Raw genomic sequence first — 7,572 nt, 5'->3', positions numbered from 1 at the left:
AGCCAGGGCGCCGAGGTCCCGGCCCCTGGGCTGTACCCGCTGGCCCGACACAGGCTGCTTCCGTGTCTCCAGATCCTGCCTTTGCCTTCGCGCGGCTGCGGAGCAGAATGCCTTCACTTTGACCTCAGGGCGGGTCCACTTTGTCACTGTCCTCAGGCCGAGGTGACCGTGACCTCACACTAAGCTCATTAGGCCCGATGGGGATAGGGAGAAGGCTGGAAGCTTAGTACCTGTGTGCCCCAGGGTGGGGGCTGAACCCCGCCCCACTCGGGGTCATGCCGCCTGGGGGCCTTCCTGGGAAGGGGGCTGCCGGGACACATCAGGCTGTCCCTCCAGAGAGGACAGTCACTGCACGATGTGCTGGGCCCCGTGAAGGGCGTGCTGCACACCTGGGCCTTTTAGGGTTTTAGAGGTGACGTGGTCCACGTGTGGATGTGCTGCTCAGACCCACGTGTGGGATCGTCCTTAAGGCCACCACTACTGAGTGGGTCCTGGAACACCTGAAGCACGGAGAGGCTGGGGCTGCCCGCCCAGGGCCTGGTGACCCAGCAGAGCCCGTGGTACAGGAAGCCTGTGAGCCTTCTGGCAGGCCCCAAGAGAAGAACCACACGCAGCCCCTGTCTAGTCCTTGGGAGGAAGGCTGCGCCCTCTGTGGACGATTCTCTACTTGGAAAGCGGCTCCTTGCCTGATCTGGCACAGGGGTCCCTGCCGCAACTGCCCATCATGGATCGTGTATTACCTGATCGGCCGGTCACCAAGCGCACATGCCTCGGGGCCAGGAAGAATGGGACAGCAGGTCCCGAGCACGTCCAGACCCAGCAAGGCAGATTCCCTTAGCCCTTGAGGCTCGAACCTCCCACTGGTCGGATGCTCTGCCCTCCAGGCCCAGGGGCACCAGTGTCACCCCCACCAGGCAGGGGTCACGTCCTTCTAGCTGTCAGAGGCCTGGGGCAGCACGCTCAGTGTGCTGAAAAGGAACCCTAACCGTTCTGCTCCCGCGTCACTCTGCAGCTCACCCAAAGGAAACACAGTCCTGGCGTGGAGTGCGGGACCACAGACCCCCAAGAGGACCCCCTCCCACTGCTCTGAGATTTCACGGGGGAGCCCTTTCCTCTCCCAACCAGCCTCGCCAAAGCAAACTGAGGGACTGTGTGTTTGATGTGGTGCTAACACGCGGGGATAACAAAGCCCACCCGGCTGTGTGGCGTGGCCCACGGGACAGCAAGGGAGGGGCTACCCTGGGCCTGGGGCACGGCCAGCGCTAGCTGCCGGTCTGGCTGCACCTCTGGGTCCGGCTGTACCGCAGCTCCTGGCCACTGTGACACCCTCAGAGAAGCCATGCTGGGGTGGCCTTGGGGAAAAGGACAGGCAGGTGTACTGGCCGCAGCCCACATCACTCACAGACCTCCCTGGAGAGACTGGGCCAGAAGCCGCAAGCAGGTGACGTCGTGTGGGCATCCAGCTGGTGCTGGCGTCGTTCCAGAGAGGTGGGACTCAACAGCCAAGTGGTCAGGTCATTTGCCCAGAGCCCAACAATTCTCACTGGAGTGGCCAGTCCTCAAACCATCAGCTGGGCCACGGGGCCCCAAGTGTCTACCCTTGAGTGCCGCCTGCTGTCTCTCAATGCCCAGCCGGCCATGATGTGCCAGGGTAAGCGCCTCAGGACGGCCACCCACCTGGACACCCACACCCAGGTCACCTGGTCGCAGCCTCTGACCCAGCCGCCCTCCAGACCTCGTCTTCTCTGCTCTATCACCTTTGAAAGGGGCCGGGAGAGAGGGCAGCCACCACGGTCCTCCAGGAAGCCTCACAGATGACTGTGGTCATACCTAGAGAAGACACAGGTGGCCATCCTCTGACAGGCCTCTTCTGGAACAACCCTTGCCTTCTTGCCCTGGCCTGCTCCCTCCCAGTATGTCCCGACTTGCCTGGACGCCTGGCATTCCCCAGCCAGACTCTTTGTCTCTGTTCCTGACCAGGCCTAGAAGGTTCTGGAGATGTGTCCATGCAGTGCCCAACACAAGCACCGTCCCATGGGCCCCGGCTGCACTGGGGACTTGGGACTAACCCAAGCAGATTCCATCGGGGTGACTTGGGGGTGAAGGTCACAGGCAGAGCTGTTCTCTCCCACCAGGCATTGTGGGCAGATGGTGGCAGGCCCCACAACGGAGGAACGCTCATGTCTGTGCCCTGCCCCCACACCTGCAGCAGCACATATCCCTCTCCCCTCTCCTGGGGTTTTTGACGCGCCTGAAGGAGGGTGCACATCCCCAGAGGAAGCAAGTCCAAGAGGGGCTTCTTTCCAGACCCAGACTGAGTTATGCTGAGACACTGGGGAGCCACTTGGAAAAACATACGATTGGATTCATACTTTACACCTACACCAATGAAAATTCCAGAGAGATGAAAAACTTAGATGTAGAATCCAAATTAAAAAGTCTCTCGAAAAAACATACGCAATGTAGCTTCATAATTTTGGAATGAAGAAAGGCCAAATAGAGCCACCCAAAAGCCATAAAGGAAAAGTCTGATGTTTGACTACATAAGAATCCAAAATTCCTTCATGACAAAAGCATTTGTGAAATGAATGGATGGATGGGTGAAGGTGGGTTGATGGATGCATGGGTGGGTGAATAGTGAGTGGATGGATGGATGGACGAGTGGGTGGATGGATGGGTGAGTGGATGGGTGGATGAGTGGACTGGATCGGTGGATGGATGGGTTGATGAATGAATGGATAGGAGGTAGTAGGGGGTAGATAGGTAGAAGGTGGGTGGATGGATGGATGGATGGATGGATGGATGAGCGGATGGATAGATGGACAAGTGGGTGGATGGATGGATGGATGGATGAGTGGATGGAGGGGTGGATGGATGAGTGGGTGGAGGGATGAATGAGTGGGTGGATGGATGGATGAGTAGGTGGAGGGATGAATGAGTGGATGGATGGATGAATGGGTGGATGGATGGATGGATGGATGAGTGGAGAGAGGGATGGATGGATGGATGAGTGGAGAGAGGGATGGATGGATGGATGGATGGACAAACGAGTGGGTGGGTGGATGGGTGAGTGGATGGGTGGATGAGTGGACTGGGTTGGTGGATGGATGGTTTGATGAATGAATGGATGGGATGTAGTAGGGGGTAGATAGGTAGATAGTGGGTAGGTGGGTGGATGGATGAGTGGGTGGATGGATGGATGGATGGATGGATGAATAGATGGATGGGTGAGTGGGTGGATGGATGGATGGATGGATGGATGAACGAGTGGGTGGGTGGATGGGTGAGTGGATGGGTGGATGAGTGGACTGGGTTGGTGGATGGATGGGTTGATGAATGAATGGATGGGAGGTAGTAGAGGGTAGATAGGTAGATAGTGGGTAGGTGGGTAGATGGATGAGTGGATGGATGGATGGATGGATGGATGGATGGATGGATGAATGGATGAGTGGGTGGATGGATGGATGGATGGATGGATGGATGGATGGATGGATGAACGAGTGGGTGGGTGGATGGGTGAGTGGATGGGTGGATGAGTTGATGAATGAATGGATGGGAAGTAGTAGGGGGTAGGTAGGTAGATAGTGGGTAGGTGGGTGGATGGATGAGTGGATGGATGGATGGGTGAGTGGGTGGATGGATGGATGAGTGGACGGAAGGATGGATAGATGAGTGGATGGAGGGATGGATGAGTGGATGGAGGGATGGATGAGTAGGTGGAGGGATGGATGAGTAGGTGGAGGGATGGATGAGTAGGTGGAGGGATGAATGAGTGGATGGATGGATGAGTGGGTGGATGGATAGACGGATGAGTAGATGGACGGATGGATGGATGAGTGGATGGAGGGATGGGTGGATGGATGGATGGATGGATGAGTGGGTGGATGGGTGGATGAATGAGTGGGTGGGTGGATGGGTGAGTGGATGGAGGGATGAATGAGTGGACAGATGGATGGATGAGTGGGTGGATGGATGGATGGATGTGTGGGAGGATGGATGGATGAGTGGATGAGTAGATGAGTGGACTAGATTGGTGGATGTATGGGTGGGTGGGTGGATTGATGAATGAATGGATGAGAAGTAGCAGGGGGTAGATAGGTAGATAGTGGGTGGATGGTGGATGGGTGTGTGGGTGGATGGATGGATGGATGGATGGGTGCGTAGACAGACAGATATCCTACTGGTCCCACTGCTCTAGTTAAACCCTGCTACATTAGGTGGCCAAAAGGACAAGAGTAGACCTGAGTCAGGGGACAGATCGTATGTAGCACAGGACAGTTCTTCAGGTAGGCGGCCAGAGAAAGTGTACGGTATGGAGGGAGGGAGTGTGGGTGGGAGCTGCCAGGATGCCTGGGAAGGTGCTTTAGGTGCTCCAGGGAGCAGAGGCTGAGACGGAGCGGGCTTGGTATGTTCCAGGCACCAAGGGCGTCGGTGTCTGGCGGAGTGGGGAGATGCAGATGGGGAGACCCAGGAGTCTTTCTCGGCCACCCTAAGACCTCGAGTCTTATTCTCAGTGTGGAGGGAGCTGTGGGAGGTTTGAGTGGTCCCCCCATCAGGTTTGCAGCCTGAAGATGCCCTTCAGGCCAGGGTGGATGAGAGGCCGCAGGGCAAGAGTAGCAGCAGAGGAGGAGGTGCAGGCTAGAGCAGAGACGGACTCCACAGTGCTCTCTGCACACTGTGGGGTGGGGTGGGGGACAGGGTCTGGCTTGGGCCGGCTGTGGTGAGAGGCCACGGGACATGGGGTCAGGCAGTGGCGCAGAAGAGGAGGAATGCGGAGTCGGGGTCACTGCTGGCCTGGGAGAGACTGTCCAGGGGAAGGAGGGCACCAGCCACCAGCCGCCCCCACCACAGTGCCTGGCCTGCCCCGCTCTGATCCTGACCCAAGTTCACTGCATCTTCCGAGCCCAGGACAAGGCTCCCCTTGGGCCCTCTGAAACAGCTTGTCCTCAGGATGTCACCTGGGCCCCTGGAGTTCAGAGCTGCCCCATCCCAGCCCAGGGCTGAGCACGCAGGCTTCTCGAGGGCTGGGTCAACCTCCCCTGCCTGCCCCTCCTCCCTGGGCCTGTGTCCGGGAGGCAGTCAACCGGGAGAGCAGCACCGTGGGAACCTCCTTGGGGACGGGCACAGGTCTCCTGAGGAAGTCACCCAACCTTACACTCCCACCCTGAACTCTGGGTTCCTAAGATCCCATCATCAAGGGGTAAGGTGCCAGCCCTGAGGGGCAAGCTCCCCCGCTGGTGCCGTGCAGCGGTCTGTGGTGCACACGGCATCCCTCACGCTGCGGTAACTCCTCTATTCTTCATACCAAATTAACAATTCTTTATACTAGGTCAACTATGCTACTACTCTTTATGCCTAGTGAACAGTTCTTTATACTGGGTTAACTATTGTTCACACCAAGTTAGCCGTACCTTTTGCCTAGTTAATAATTTTTTAAGCCGAGTGGAGTACCCTTTACCCTGACCGAGTCAACTATGCTTTATGCTGAATTAACTGATCTTCAGATTTTGTCCCGTGTCCCAGTTGCCACTGGGATCCCGGCTGGCAGCACCCCTCCCCCACCCCCCCCTTGCCCTCTACACGTGAGTGTCTGAGACCCTCTGAGTAGCCAGAGGTGACCCTCATGATTTTGTAAAAATGCTGAAAACAAGAAAAATGGCAAAGCTGTTATTAGGGATACAGAAAATTCCAGTGCTCTGCCCTGTCTGAGATACTCAGTGACTTAATTCCGCCAATCGTGGGTCACTTGTGAGTAGAATGAGAGGAACAAATACCTATAAAACCTCGAAAGCATAAGATCAAGTTCCAAGAGAGGGGAGGAGGCCGGAGACTGGAGACCCCAGAGAGGGCTCTGACCAAAGGAAGCATGAAGGCGGTCAGCCAAGCGGCCAGCAGCTGCGGCAGGGACAGCGCTCGCCGATCCTGAGCACACGAGGCAGCCGGGAAACAACGTCCTCTTAGAAAAATTCAATTATTGTGATGCGTCCAGCCTGGCCAGCATCCCAACCTCACCCCAAACGCCTGCAAAACCCCATCCCAGTGTGCACTCTCTGAGAAAACTCCTCACACTTACGGGGAGCTAGAATCTGTGAAAGGACTTGATGTTACAAGGACAGGGACGCCTGGGGGGCTCAGTCGGCCGTGTGTGCGACTTCGGCTCAGGTCACCATCTCGCGGTTCCTGAGTTCCAGCCCCACATCGGGCTCACTGCTGTCCACGCAGAGCCCACTTCAGATCCTCTGTCCCCCCATCTCTGCCCCACCCTGCTCGTGCTTTCTCAAAAATAAATAAAACAAATAAACAAAAAAGAACGTCATACGGACTGCGTTTAGTCACTTACCCGTAGGGAGGGATTATTCTTCGGTTTCGGGGCTTAAAAGGAGACAGCTGGTCCGAAACCAAACTAAGCACCATTCTTCAGCTCTGCGAGCAGAAAACCCATCAAGTACGCGAGGCCGCGCTGGCGCCCCCGGGCTCCTCCGTGGGGTCGGCGTCTGCTCTGTGCGGGAGGGATCCACACTGGAGCCTCCTCTCGGCTCCCAGGAGAAGCGGCAGAGATGGCGGGATGGAATCACTCGCGGGATGGCAGCTCCTGACCCTGGACGTGCCAGATGTGGCCCCGGGGAGGGGAGGGGCACGCCCAGGCCCTGCGCACTGACCGACTCCCGGCAGTGGCATCAAGGAGAGGTGACGGTGTCACGTCCTCGTCAGGCTGGCTGCCCTGCTCCTGCCCACCGGGGCCGGAGGCACAGGGAGAGCCCTGCCAGCGGGGACACGTCTCCGGACTTGGAGGCACCAGACGCACTGCCATCCACCCAACGTAGCAGCTGGGGCCACAAGTCCACGCAGCTCGAGCCACTTTTACACTTGGGCAGATCCTCTGGACTCCAAGACCATTTTGGGGGCTGGGTCCCCAGCAGAGTGCGTGGGACTGGGGATGAGGGGCATGGCAAGACTGTGCCCTCACCCGCTCCCAGCAACCCACGCGGGGAGTCAGTGCCCCCTGCCCCCAGTGGCTTGGCCAGACACCTTTGTACCAGGGGCCCTGTAAGCCCCAAAGTTGTGGCTGCCGCCAGATCCCTTGGCTCCTTGAAGCGAACACGTGGCCAGAGACGGCTCTCCGGTGGCAGCGATGACCATGAGACATGCAGGTATCTGCTAAGTGCCGGCCACCGTGAGTTTGTCTACGAGTCCCGGGCCTCACCGGCGCCTGCTGGTCCCGGTGGGGTAGACGCCAAGAACCGCCACCGAATCAGCCACGGCCTGACTGGGATGCGGTCGCCGGGGTCAGTGGCCTGCACAGCAGGGCAGTCGGGAGGGCACTGGGCGGCAGTGTGGCGGAAAGGGGGGTGCGGATGGGCGGAGGGGGCAGGGAGCCCCAGACCTCCTGTAGCAGCGGACCCGACCTGGCAGCCACGTCGACGCCAGCACCCCAGCATGGCCTGGGCTCAGCCTGTCCATCCCCGACCGCACCACACGCACAGGCACGCAGCCTGACAACTGCTCAGAGTAACCTACTTTCAGGTGAGGACTGGGCAAAGTCACACGGGGCCCGCTTACCTCCAGCCTGCG

This window comes from Acinonyx jubatus, chromosome C2 (genome assembly GCF_027475565.1).
Source record: "Acinonyx jubatus isolate Ajub_Pintada_27869175 chromosome C2, VMU_Ajub_asm_v1.0, whole genome shotgun sequence".
Classification (NCBI taxonomy): domain Eukaryota; kingdom Metazoa; phylum Chordata; class Mammalia; order Carnivora; family Felidae; genus Acinonyx; species Acinonyx jubatus.
This window is presented reverse-complemented; position numbering follows the sequence as displayed.